Below are 12,763 nucleotides of genomic sequence, written 5' to 3'. Positions count from 1 at the left end.
TCGGTTTCGGTTTAATTATTCAAAAACAATCATGATTTTCAATTTAGTTCTCAATATAATTTGTTTTACATTAAATGCACTATGCATTAAAGGGGTTGAATGCTGTAAAAACACACAATAAAACAATTAATACAAGTCGTATGATGGTAGAGACTGACCATTACTGCTTATCATTTATTAAAATGACTTTACTTGAATATTATATTTCAGTTGTTGTGTATATTACATTTAATTTATTTGACGACTTTATTATTTAATTCCAAGTCATCATCTCATTTCGATAGAGCTGCTGCCTATGCTGTCTGCCAAAATCACTATTTTAGTGGTTCTTCAAAGTATATAAGACATACTTTAATGACTGCTGAATACCAACTATCAATCACTTAGATCATGTATTTTCAGATAAAAAAATACCTCGCGAAGCAACTGCTCTCTATGTATCCGTCCTGATAGCACATTCTTCTGTCTCTAATATAGCAGGCGTAGAAGAAACAGACCGGACACGTGAGAGCGCAATGGATTATGGTGATTGTGGTTAATTATCAAGTTATCTGCGCTTAACTATGTAGAACATTGGCCTGTTGGAAACTACAACTCCCTACTACACCGCACAGTTTGTGCATGATCTGATTTATGTCTAGAGAAACTGCAGCGCAATGTGGGCATTGAGCTCACATAATAAAGTTAACCGATGATGGTCAATTGTTGTTGGTCAAAAGTTGTTTAAAAACCAAGAAATAACCGACATTTCAGTTACTTGCTCAGCACTACCGATGACAAGCATGCCCATAACATGATGCAGTCAACACCATGGATGAAAATATGAAGAGTGGAAACAGTGATGTGTTGGATTTGCCAAAACATTACGCTTTGTTTTCAGGACATAAAGTTCATTTCTTTACCAATTCATTTTGCAGTTTTACTTTAGTGCCTTATTGCTTTAGTGCCCTATGCATGTTTTGGAATATTTTTTATTCTGTACAGGCTTCCTTCTTTCACACTGTTATTTACATTAGTATTGTGGAGTAACTATAATGTTGTTGATCCATCCTTCCTATCACAGCCTTTAAACTCTTAACTGTGAAATCCCTGAGGGGTTTCCTTCCTCTCCGGCAGCTGAGTCAGGAAGGGTGCCTGTATCTTTGAACTGACTGGGTGTATTGATACACCATCCAAAGTGTAATTAATAACTTCACCATGCTCAAAGGGATATTCAATGTCTGCTTTTTATTTTATTTTTACCTATCTACAAATATGTGCCCTTCTTGCAAGACATTGGAAAACCTCCCTGGTCTTTGTGGTTGAATCTGTGGTTGAAATTCACTGCTCAACTGAGGGACCTTACAGATAATTGTATATGTGGGGTACAGAGATGAGGTAGTCATTCAAAACTCATGTTAAACACTATTATTGCACACAGAGTGAGTCCATGCAACTTATTATGTGACTTGTTAAGCACATTTTTACTCCTGAACTTATTTAGGCTTGCCATAACAAAGGGGTTGAATACGTACTGATTCAAGACATTTCAGCTTTTCATTTTGAATTAATTGGTCAAAATTTAATTTCTATTTCTAATTTTTATTTCTAAAAACATAATTTCAGTTTGGCATTAAGGGATATTGCGTGTAGGTAGGCTGGTGACAAAAACTCTCAATTGAATAAATATTACATTCAGGTTGTAATACAACAAAATGTGGAAAAAGTAAAGGAGTGTGAATACTTTTTGATGGTACTGTAACTAACGTTAAACATCTCGGGCTCAAAACAGGAAACAAATGGTTATGTTAGCCATATATACAATGTTCTTAACATTAAGCAATATCACCTATGCAGCTTTGAATACATTGTTTTATTGTTACTATGTATGTCCAGTACAGTGCATTGAATTGCAAGAAGTATCAAGTGTGTGTAACTGTGGGACCAGTGGCTGGTGCAGCTGCAACACTTTTATCTAGAGTTCCTATGAGTTACCATACAGGAGGAGACCCGTGTGTAGCAGGAAGGAAGGAGGAGCAAGAACTTTGGGAGAGAGAGAGGAAGGTGGCTATTTATTACTGTTTGATCTATTGTGGAGGAGGGAGAATGTGTGTTCTAGGATGCAGAACAGCAGATTTACAGTCTCAGGGCTGAGGCTCAGAAAGAGAGAGAGCTAGACGGGGAGAGAGACAAAGAGAGAGAGAGAGAGAGAGAGAGAGAGAGAGAGAGAGAGAGAGAGAGAGAGAGAGAGAGAGAGAGAGAGAGAGAGAGAGAGAGAGAGAGAGCTAGACGGGGAGAGAGACACACAGAGAGAGAGAGAGAGAGAGAGAGAGAGAGAGAGTGTGAGAGAGAGAGAGAGAGAGAGAGAGAGAGAGAGAGAGAGAGAGAGAGAGAGAGAGAGAGAGAAAGGGGAGAGAGTGGGGAGGGAGAGGACATACCCATGGATATTTGGCTATCTATCTCTAACCTGGGAAGTAAAGTGCTTAAATACCTTGTAAAACATAGAGTACTTTACAGCACTACACAGCCACAGCAACCACCGTGATGGGAATACGGCTTACCACGTTCCGAGATTTTCCTTGAAAACCTCTTCTGTTTTGCATGTCCAAGTCCACTATATAGACACAGATAATTAAGGCGTTCTATAACAAACCCCTAAATCCAATACATGCAATGTGGCTAAAAACACTAGCACTGTGTCGGAGAGACTGTTGGATAAGAGCGTCTGCTAAATGATTAGAATATAAAAATGTTTATGTCCCCAGCCCTGTCTACAGTCTCTGAGCTGTACTGCTGATGGTAGGCTTGTCCTTATTGGAGGGGACACTTAGTTATATCTGGTCACATCATCTTTTCCGTTGCTTCGATGTGTTAAACCTACAGACTACGTCCAAGGGCGTTGATGGGTTATTATTAGACTTCATTGAAGGAAGCAGAGGGATGGATTTAGTCAGACCCTTCAGAAGTAAAGGTACTATGATTACAACTACTACTGGCTCTGGCTAAAAGTAGTGTACTATAAGGTAAATAGAGTGTCATATCGGACACGTCTATACAGTCCAGAATAAGGCCTTAACATTGTGTCCATCCTGGGTTCATCTTCAGATCAACCAACACTCACTGCGCTTGTTTGGCTTTCTACACACATGGCTCACTTCAAAGAAGGCAGCAAACACTGCCAAAAGGATAGCAGCTTCCTGCCTCTCTGTGTGAGAGAGAAAAAAACGACAAGTGAAGGAAGTCTGCAGCACTGTCCTACTAACAGTAACATGAGGTCACAGTGACCCAGTTTAGCTTATGCAAGTGTCTGCTTGGGATGGCGAAATTCTCCCCCTTTCCTTCCTTCCCAGTAGGTATTATCAGTGAGCCCACTCTCTGAATCCGCCTCGCTATTTACTGTTGGGGGCCTGGAGTACAGTTAGCTGGAGACGCTCTTTAGCATACTGGGGATCACTAGGCGTTATGACGAGGATAACAAAGGGCGAATATCAACAGTTCCTTTCAGTGGAGCGAGTTTAAAGAAGCCGGGTGAGATAACATTAAAGGCAGTACCTTGATCTCAGGCGAACATGTTAAGCCCTGCAACGAAACGTATTGGAAGTGTTTAATTACAGCTCAGGAAATGAAGCTACAAGATGATTCCTTAATTAAGCAGTGATTACGGATTTTCTGCTGCCTTCTATGTAACCACCGTTTGCAATGCATTTTAAACACAATCGCCCAGGCAACCTCACAGAGATGAACAATGTCACAGGCAAGCACTGGGCTTGAGGAAGTTCCCTCTCTAGCGAATGTCGCACGGGAAACCATCGAGGAGGAACATGTTGTAGCAGTATGTAGGCTACAGTATGATAAAGATGCAGGGATACATACAACATGATTTCAATGTGCCTGAGCTATCTCAAAACCTTTTTGCCATACGAACATTAAAGCATTCCTTTTCATTCAGAGGGAGCTGTGTTTGATATCACTGGTTTCATGCCGTGTTATCAAAGGATACAGATTGTCAATGATCTACATTATAGTCTATGTCATAATAACCTACCGCTGGCTAAAACCCCTTTCCTTGTTTAATCACATGAAGACATTTAGGAGTGAATGAGAAAAATAATGTATCTGAGAGTGAGGATGGAGAAAGGTGGAGGGAAGAGTATGGGGTAGGGTAGTGTAGCATGGGGTAGGGTTGGGTAGCATGGGGTAGGGTTGGGTAGCATGGGGTAGGGTTGGGTAGCATGGGGTAGGGTAGTGTAGCATGGGGTAGGGTTGGGTAACATGGGGTAGGGTTGGGTAGCATGGGGTAGGGTTGGGTAGCATGGGGTAGGGTAGTGTAGCATGGGGTAGGGTTGGGTAGCATGGGGTAGGGTTGGGTAGCATGGGGTAGGGTAGGGTGGCATGGGGTAGGGTAGTGTAGCATTGGGTAGGGTGCATGGGGTAGGGTAGGATGGTAGGGTAGGGTGGCATGGGGTAGGGTAGCATGGGGTAGGGTAGGGTGCATGAGGTAGGGTAGTGTGGCATGGGTTAGGGCCGGGTGGCATGGGGTAGGGTAGGGCAGCATGGGGTAGGGTAGCATGGGGTAGGGTAGGGTGGGGTAGGGAAGCATGGGGTAGTGTAGGGTGGTATGGGGTACGGTTGGGAAGCATGGGGTAGGGTTGGGGAGCATGGGGTAGATTAGGAGAAATGGGGTAGGGTAGCATGGGGTAGGGTAGGCGGCATGGGGTAGGGTAGTATGGGGTGGGATAGGGTAAGGTGGCATGGAGTAGGGTGGGGTAGAATGGGGTAGAGTAATGGTGTAGGTTAGGGGTAGGGTAGAGGTGCATGGGTTAGGGTAGGGTAGAATGTGGTAGGGTAGGTGAAAATGGGGTAGGGTAGGGGCCCTTGGGGTAGGGTTGATGGCATGGGGTAGGGTAGCATGGAGTAAGGTAGAGGAGCATGGGGTAGGGTTGAGGGCATGGGGTAGGGTTGCATGGGGTATGGTAGGTAAGCATAGGGTAGGGTGGGGGAGCATGAGATAGGGGAGGGAAGAATTGGGGTAGGGTGGGGGAACATGGGGTAGGGTGGGGAGGCATTGGGCAGGGTAGGGGGCATGGGGTAGGGAGCATGGTGTAGGGTAGAGGAGCATGGGGTAGGGTGGGGGAGCATGGGGTAGGGTAGAGGAGCATGGGGTAGGGTGGGGGAGCATGGTGTAGGGTAGAGGAGCATGGGGTAGGGTGGGGGTGCATGGTGAAGGATGGGGTAGGTGAAAATGGGGTAGGGTAGGGAACCATGGGGTAGGGGGTGGGGAGCATGGGGTAGGGTAGCGGAGCATGGGGTAGGGTAGGGGAGCATGGGGTAGGATAGGGTAGCATGGGGTAGGGTGGGGGAGCGCATTGGTAGGGTAGGGGTGCATGGGGTAGGGTCAGGAAGCATGGGGTAGGATGAGGTAGGATAGGTGAACATGGGGTAGGGTAGGGGAGCATGAGAGCATGGGTAGGAAACCATGGGGTAGGGTGTGGGGAGCATGGGGTAGGGTGGGGGAACATGGGGTAGGGTGGGGAAACATGGGGTAGGGGAGCATGGGGTAAGGTAGGGATGCATAGGGTAGGGTAGGGATGCATGGGGTAAGGTAGGGATGCATAGGGTAGGGTAGGGGAGCATGGGGTAGGGTAGGGGAGCATGGGGTAGGGTGGGAGTGCATTGGTAGGGTAGGGATGCATGGGGTAGGGTAGGGATGCATAGGGTAGGGTAGGGATGCATGGGGTAGGGTGGGAGTGCATTGGTAGGGTAGGGAGCATAGGGTAGGGTAGGGGAGCATGGGGTAGGGTAGGGAGCATGGGGTAGGGTAGGGATGCATGGGGTAGGGTAGGGATGCATGGGGTAGGGTAGGGATGCATGGGGTAAGGTAGGGGAGCATGGGGTAGGGTAGGGATGCATGGGGTAGGGTAGGGAGCATGGGGTAGGGTAGGGGAGCATGGGGTAGGGTAGGGATGCATGGGGTAGGGTAGGGGAGCATGGGGTAAGGTAGGGATGCATGGGGTAAGGTAGGGATGCATAGGGTAGGGTAGGGGAGCATGGGGTAGGGTAGGGATGCATGGGGTAGGGTGGGAGTGCATTGGTAGGGTAGGGAGCATGGGGTAGGGTAGGGATGCATAGGGTAGGGTAGGGGTGCATGGGGTAGGGTGGGAGTGCATTGGTAGGGTAAGGTTGCATGGGGTAGGGTGGGAGTGCATTGCTAGGGTAGGGGTGCATGGGGTAGGGTAGGGTAGGGTAGGGTAGCATGGGGTAGGGTAGGGATGAATGGGGTAGGGTGGGAGTGCATTGGTAGGGTAGGGGAGCATGGGGTAGGGTAGGGATGCATAGGGTAGGGTAGGGGTGCATGGGGTAGGGTGGGAGTGCATTGGTAGGGTAAGGTTGCATGGGGTAGGGTGAAAGTGCATTGGTAGGGTAGGGGTGCATGGGGTAGGGTGGGGGAACATGGGGTAGGGTGGGGAAACATGGGGTAGGGGAGCATGGGGTAAGGTAGGGGTGCATAGGGTAGGGTAGGGATGCATGGGGTAAGGTAGGGATGCATAGGGTAGGGTAGGGGAGCATGGGGTAGGGTAGGGGAGCATGGGGTAGGGTGGGAGTGCATTGGTAGGGTAGGGATGCATGGGGTAGGGTAGGGATGCATAGGGTAGGGTAGGGATGCATGGGGTAGGGTGGGAGTGCATTGGTAGGGTAGGGGAGCATAGGGTAGGGTAGGGGAGCATGGGGTAGGGTAGGGGAGCATGGGGTAGGGTAGGGATGCATGGGGTAGGGTAGGGATGCATGGGGTAGGGTAGGGATGCATGGGGTAAGGTAGGGGAGCATGGGGTAGGGTAGGGATGCATGGGGTAGGGTAGGGGAGCATGGGGTAGGGTAGGGGAGCATGGGGTAGGGTAGGGATGCATGGGGTAGGGTAGGGGAGCATGGGGTAAGGTAGGGATGCATGGGGTAAGGTAGGGATGCATAGGGTAGGGTAGGGGAGCATGGGGTAGGGTAGGGATGCATGGGGTAGGGTGGGAGTGCATTGGTAGGGTAGGGGAGCATGGGGTAGGGTAGGGATGCATAGGGTAGGGTAGGGGTGCATGGGGTAGGGTGGGAGTGCATTGGTAGGGTAAGGTTGCATGGGGTAGGGTGGGAGTGCATTGCTAGGGTAGGGGTGCATGGGGTAGGGTAGGGTAGGGTAGGGTAGCATGGGGTAGGGTAGGGATGAATGGGGTAGGGTGGGAGTGCATTGGTAGGGTAGGGGAGCATGGGGTAGGGTAGGGATGCATAGGGTAGGGTAGGGGTGCATGGGGTAGGGTGGGAGTGCATTGGTAGGGTAAGGTTGCATGGGGTAGGGTGAAAGTGCATTGGTAGGGTAGGGGTGCATGGGGTAGGGTAGGGTAGGGGAGCATGGGGTAGGGTGGGAGTGCATTGGTAGGGTAAGGGTGCATGGGGTAGGGTAGGGAGAGCATGGGTAGGGTAGGGGAGCATGGGGTAGGGTGGGAGTGCATTGGTAGGGTAACGGTGCATGGGGTAGGGTAGGGAGAGCATGGGTAGGGTAGGGGAGCATGGGGTAGGGTGGGAGTGCATTGGTAGGGTAAGGGTGCATGGGGTAGGGTAGGGAGAGCATGGGTAGGGTAGGGAGAGCATGGGGTAGGGTGGGATGCACATTGTATGTTAGGGCAGAGTTTGCGGGCATGTGTCAGTGAGCTGTTAGAATCAGGCCTCCCTATCGCTGCTTCATCAAAGGACAGCCTCTCCAGCCAAATCACAGTCACACACAGTCGGGTGCCACACATCCAGGTCAATAAGCTTATAGGCGATTTACACAAACAACTCCTCCAGCAAGGTAGGAACAAAGTCATATTGGCTTTTTCTCTCCCTTTTAGCATTGTCTCTGCCAAGGAAGCCCTTGAAAATGTCAATCTGGTTCGCGTACGACTTTAAGGAGCTCAGAGCTGCCTAATCTGGCCAGCCAGCCAACAGACAGGTTGCTACTCCCTCTACAAGGTCTTATTGTAGCATAGAGAATGATGATGTTGAAATGGTGTCAGTAAAGCAAATGGTTACTGTATGTTTAAACCACCATAGGACGCATTAGGTTAAGGTTAGGATTTAGGGTTGGGTTTGACTATAGATCTACGTTAGTCTCAAGGTTGTCATGATAACCAAACTGCTATCAAGATCACATCGCTTTCTAATGAAGATAAACTAGCTAAATCTAGTCAAAGGCAAAAGACAGAAGGTCATTTGTGTTTAAAGGAGGTTGTTGATACAGTAAATACCGTGTCGTGATTCCAAAAAGACACCGTCTCCACCAAAGTCAAGCATAGCTGTAAGACTTCTGTCTCTGCTCTCAGAAGAGCCATTACAGAGAATACATCATATATCTTCCAGAGATACGGGCAAAACCCCCCACCAACACTATGCAGTGGAGCTCTCCAATGGAGGGAGCTTATTAGTGAATAAGCCTTGCCACTGTCTCTGTAACTGCCAATAAATTCCCATCATTACAGAATCTGGCAGTTTTCCTGGGCGTCTGCGCCGGGTTTTATCTCCCTCTCTCTCCAGTCTGGGAGCATGTAGATCTGGCCCCGTTAGATTGTCATACTTAACAAACATTCATGATTCATTTCCTCCACTGAGTCAAATGGGGCTAAAGGGATGTCTCGATTCATCTTATCGCGCCACAAATTAGCATTTCCCATATTCCTCAGCATCAACTGTGCATTAAAATTCCACATTTACCATTCCAGGCACTGGGCTGGCAGCTGTGGCAAAATAAAACTGAGAATGGAGGAGATGTTCTGTTGGTGGATCCTGATTATTTCTGAATGGTACAAAGAGTGGCACATGAATTCTGCCACTTTCTGTTTGCTGCTATATGTCTCTGACTGACTATGATTCAGATTAGCCATTGAAAGGTCAAATCGAGGGTCAATGTGATTTTGTATTTACCACAATGAATATCCGACCTGATTTTCAGGTCCCCTTGAACTGTGAGAAAGTAAACTGTGTATGACTGCATTGTAATGCCATAATTTGGATCTATTAACGGTGATTGGAAGATAAATGCAATTGTCTCATTCTTAGAAATGCAATTACATTTAAGGCATATAGTCACTGTATGCACTTTACTACCATCAGAATCACATGTAATCAATAAAAATCTATGTACATTACAGCTGCTTTTCGTCATCAGTAAATAGGTGAATCTCACACGCACACACACACACACACACGCACACACACACACACACACACACACACACACACACACACACACACACACGCACGCACGCACGCACGCACGCACGCACGCACGCACGCACGCACGCACGCACGCACACACACACACACACACACACACACACACAGAGCAGCTTGTGCCAGCACCGTGTTAAACTTCACATCCCCCATCCCCTTCCCACTCATATTTCCACAACAATAAAAAGGAGTACAAGAACAAGGTGAAATTTCACAATTTCAGTAAAAAAGATGCCACTCTGTAAATAAAACGGCATCCTTCTCACAATTACGGCTCTGGGTGTGACAACAGAGTATAAATCCTGCCTCTGCGTTCAGTTCACTGGCAGGTGGACCGTGCACAGGAAGTTGTTTGAGGATAGATTCTTTAAACTCCAAGGTTGTTTCTGCAGGGGTGTGGAAGGTGGGGGTGTGTGTGGTGGAGGGGTGTGGCCTGTCCAGAGTGCTCATGGGTAGAACCCCTCTCTCTAACTCAATGTTGGTTCACATGCTCTCCTCTCACAGAGCTTCCCTGTTCTATTCTATTCTAGTTATATTCTAGCTACTTCATTTCACACCAATGTATGCCGTTTCAGAGCCATTATGATGTTTGGTGTCACTGACAGACAACAGCCTCTCTATCATTTCATGGTAGATGAGTAGGCATGGGTAGAACTGAAGAGTGACACTCTCCAAGTAGTTGAAGGTGTCCACAAAGTGGAACGCTTAGACAGTTTGCAGAAACACAGATTACATACATGACATTCTGAATAAGAATGTGTATAAGGGACAGGGATTCTGGGAAAGAAATAGACTCATTCTTTGTTAAAACATTGGACGACGCAACAACAGCCAGAATGTATGACGTATGCTGCCAAACAGACACGACAGGTGACTTAATAAGACCCAAGTGCCCCAAGCAGCTGTCAAAAGACAAGGTGACGAGATAGTACGGTGTGTCGGCGTATCTTCACTACACACCGCATATAGAACCAGCAAAACAGGTTTCTGAGCTCAACGGTCTTTTCCTGGTTAAAAGACGTAAACAAAAGGTCATCAATAACAGGTGCAGGACAGGAACAGAAGAATGCACAGGCTCCAGAGTCAACCAACCAGGGCCCTATGAATTGTGTGAAGAGTCTCAGTCACGACCAAGTCAAGTCCCGCTGGGGCGTCAAGGTGCTCCCACCAGTTATCTGAAGGAGGCCCTGTCTTTTCTGCAAGGGTAAGGCAGACGGGTACGACTCTGGTGCCATTCAACTTCTTGACCTTTGCGCCTTTAAGCGGCTTTGCTACTTCACCGCACTCCGATCAAAGTTAATAAGTGCTTCATATGTTAATGAAAATTGGTCCTCCTCTTTGTGTTCCCACAGCTTTTTAATACCTATTATAGGCTCCAACTTTTAATGGAGGTTTGAGGTCCCTGTGACAAGCCCATTTCGCAGAGTGACTACACAGATACAAGGCTAAGCTAAGACCACAAAGTCCCACAGTGTGGCTCAGTGGAGAAACCTTCCTTCACAGGGGAGACCGTATTCTCCGAGAGGGAGGAGAGGAGGAAGAGAAGGAAGAGAAGATAAAGGCCATGGGGATGAGTGGCTGCTTTAAAACCTACGTTCAACTCCGCACCGGACTAATTACACCACGGCCATCACATTTGAGAGGGTTTAGTTAATCAAGGGGCGCTTTTTTTCCTCCTATAGTCGAGGAATAACACACTTAAACCGTTTAATGCTGTTCCAGGATTGCGTCTTGTTTCATTCGCAGGCACTTTCAACATAAGTGGGGTAAATTTAAGCCACTCAGACACAGGTTTAAATGAGGTTTAAAGAGATCTCACTGAGCAATGGAACATGGCTGGAAAATGGCTATACCTGATGATTGAGCAGAACTTGCAACGACAAAAGAAAAGAAAGTTGCATAGGACATCACTTGGGTTTTAAGAGGAAGTGGGACACTTAGCTAAGCTTAGATAGTGAAAGTAAAACATCTGACTGGTAAAGCTTTGTACATGACAAGGGAAAGATGATTTAAGTATATCCAAAACGAACCGTTGGCACTTCGGACAACTCTTAGTCCTACTTCATTCCAAAACATCAGAAAGTCAAAGGAGATTTTTAGGCACATACACACTCATACTTGGTCTTATCCAAGACAATAGAGCTATCAAATGGTTTCTCCAGGGCTCTTTGAAGACTTGTACAATCACATTTTAAGAAATGTTCATATTCCTTGGGCTACTTTCACATACAGTACTGTATTGTTCAATTTATCCTAGAGCTAATGGGTCTGGGAATCACAATCTATTCAGTGGTTCTCCTATTGCAGTGTATAACTCTCACAATATACAGTTATATCAGAGGCATAGGCAAGGAGGTGTTGCTGTTAAATAACATTCTGGAACGTTTTCAAAATATATATATTTTGACCTTTTGAAGAACAAAGGGGTACTTTTATTGATATGATTATTGAGGGCGTAGCCTATGCAAATCCTAAAAGTTTAGAGGTGTGAAAAATAAAGAATAATTCAAAACATTTCTTGTTGAAGCTAAAGGAGACGTGAGACAATCAAAGTATTGGTTCTTCATTAAAAGGCAAGTTTATGGCATTCATGAGCCAGTAATTCTGAGGACACCTGGGGTACTAAAACCCAAGAACTGGGGGTATGGGGGGAGGTCTGTGTGTGTGTGTGTGTGCGTGTGCGTGTGTGTGTGTGTTAGGGGGGGGGGGCATGTATGCACCTCTGTGTATGTGTGTGACAGCTCTGTCATCTTCACACTGTATCCTGGAGCAGGTTGTAATTTAACTCCTGTGATGGCAGGGTGTGACCAATATGAAACTAAAATAAAGCAGCAATCTAATTGAATTGGAGTTCAAAGAGAAGTTGGTGGGTTTGACTGCGTTAGGCGTTTTGTGGCTGATAGCTACCAGCAGTAGCAGGTGTGAGCTGGGAGTGTTCAGACTGTTCGGAGTACTGTACTGGTTCAAAGGCAGGGAAGTGACACGCTAGCTCACTATTCTCCAGTGGGCATGGAGGGCCTCGATAGGAGCAGCACAGAGCCACAGAGATAGAGAGACAGAGAAAGAGCTACAGAGTGGGAGAGAGACAGAGACAGAGATACAGAGAGGGAGAGACAGAGACAGAGACAGAGATACAGAGAGGGAGAGACAGAGACAGAGATACAGAGAGGGAGAGAGACAGAGACAGAGATACAGAGGGAGAGAGACAGAGATAGAGATACATAGAGGGAGAGAGACAGAGACAGAGATACAGAGAGACAGAGACAGAGATACAGAGAGGGAGAGAGACAGAGAGGGAGAGAGACAGAGACAGAGATACATAGAGGGGGTGAGACAGAGACAGAGATACAGAGAGAGACAGAGACAGAGATACAGAGAGGGAGAGAGACAGAGACAGAGATGCAGAGACAGAGATACAGAGAGGGAGAGAGACAGAGACAGAGATACAGAGAGAGACAGAGACAGAGATACAGAGAGGGAGAGAGACAGAGACAGAGATACAGAGAGAGACAGAGACAGAGATACAGAGAGGGGG

The 12,763-nt window shown here is 47.2% G+C and overlaps 1 protein-coding gene across 1 annotated transcript in view; it reads right to left on the bottom strand.

Annotated features, from left to right (window-relative positions):
• The window catches only part of LOC118364074 (zinc finger protein ZFPM2), a 177,714-nt gene that overhangs the window by 113,077 nt on the left and 51,874 nt on the right, over positions 1 to 12,763 (bottom strand).

The sequence above is a fragment of the Oncorhynchus keta genome, chromosome 31 (assembly GCF_023373465.1).
Source record: "Oncorhynchus keta strain PuntledgeMale-10-30-2019 chromosome 31, Oket_V2, whole genome shotgun sequence".
NCBI lineage: Eukaryota > Metazoa > Chordata > Actinopteri > Salmoniformes > Salmonidae > Oncorhynchus > Oncorhynchus keta.
The sequence above is the reverse complement of the archived record's forward strand: the minus strand, read 5'-3'. Positions and strand labels throughout refer to the sequence as shown.